We start from the raw sequence: 553 nt of genomic DNA, 5'->3' as shown, positions 1-553 counted from the left end.
AACACCATCACCACCACCATCACCACCGCCATTACCGCCACTACCACCACCGCCGCCATAACCACCACCACCACCGCCACCAACACCATCACCACCACCATCACCACCGCCATCACCACCGCCATCACCACCGCCATCACCACCGCCACCGCCGCCACCACCACCATCGCCACCACCGCCGCCAACACCACCACTACCACCAAAGCCACCACTACCACCACCACCACCGCCGCCACCACCGCCACCACTACCACCACCACCACCACCACCGCCGCCACCACCACCACCACCGCCACCACCACCCCCACCACCGCCACCACTGCCTCCACCATCGCTACCACCACCACCACTACTACCGCCACCACCGCCACCATCACCGCCACTGCCACCACCGCCACCACCACCACCACCGCCACCACCACCCCCACCACCGCCACCACCGCCACCACCACCCCCACCACCGCCACCACTGCCTCCACCATCGCTACCACCACTACTACCGCCACCACCGCCACCATCACCGCCACTGCCACCACCGCCACCACCACCACCA

The sequence above is a fragment of the Lampetra fluviatilis genome, chromosome 66, assembly GCF_964198595.1.
Source record: "Lampetra fluviatilis chromosome 66, kcLamFluv1.1, whole genome shotgun sequence".
NCBI classification, from domain to species: Eukaryota; Metazoa; Chordata; class Hyperoartia; order Petromyzontiformes; family Petromyzontidae; genus Lampetra; species Lampetra fluviatilis.
This window is presented reverse-complemented; position numbering follows the sequence as displayed.